At 45.6% G+C, this 842-nt stretch overlaps 1 pseudogene; it reads right to left on the bottom strand.

Annotated features, from left to right (window-relative positions):
• Positions 1 to 502: 502 nt before the first annotated feature.
• On the bottom strand, positions 503 to 620 carry LOC126458819 (5S ribosomal RNA; annotated as a pseudogene).
• Between the last annotated feature and the right edge of the window lie 222 nt (positions 621 to 842).

Raw genomic sequence — 842 nt, 5'->3', positions numbered from 1 at the left:
AGATATTAAACTACAACTGAAATTTGTTTCTAGAATCTACAAACATCGGATTTTCAGACGAGTATCATCTACACAATCAGAAAGATGTCAATGCTAGGTAAATGTGAAAACTACCACAAAAACTGCTCAAGCATCCAAGCTTCTAACAAGGGTAATATACACGAGAATGGAAAAGAAAATTGATCGTCTGTTAGATGACGATTAGTTTGGCATTAGGAAAGGTAAAAGCACCAGAGAGGCAGTTCTGCAATACACTTGGAAACAAAATCAAAGCTAAGGAAAGGTTTCCTCCTCGTCCGTCCGAACAAGCCTTAGAAGGCATAACGGTAGCGACCGGCCGCCGTGTCATCCTCAGCCCACAGGCGTCACCAGATGCGGATATCGAGGGACATGTGGTCAACACACCGCTCTCCCGGCCGTATGTCAGTTTACGAGACCGGAGCCGTTGCTTCTCAATCAAGTAGCTCCCCAGTTTGCCTCACAAGGGCTGAGTGCACCCCCTTGCCAACAGCGCTCGGCAGACTGGATGGTCACTCATCCAAGTGCTAGCCCAGCCCGACAGCGCTTAACTTCGGTGATCTGACGGGAACCGGTGTTACCACTGCGGCGAGGCCGTTGGCATCTCAAAAGGTTTGGTAACCTACAAAAAAGTACTCGAGAAATCGAAATGGTGCAAGAAATCTTAAATCCTCAGAAAAATACGCATAAACTATAGGGAAAGGTAAGTATTATGGAAAACGCACATTAGTCATTACTGTACCATAATAATGGAAAACCAAGAGTGAAGTGGTCTGCTTAAAAGGATGTAAGGCAGTGATGGAACCTTACCTGCTGCTGTTCAA

The sequence above is a fragment of the Schistocerca serialis genome, chromosome 2, assembly GCF_023864345.2.
Source record: "Schistocerca serialis cubense isolate TAMUIC-IGC-003099 chromosome 2, iqSchSeri2.2, whole genome shotgun sequence".
In the NCBI taxonomy this organism is placed as follows: domain Eukaryota; kingdom Metazoa; phylum Arthropoda; class Insecta; order Orthoptera; family Acrididae; genus Schistocerca; species Schistocerca serialis.
The sequence above is the reverse complement of the archived record's forward strand: the minus strand, read 5'-3'. Positions and strand labels throughout refer to the sequence as shown.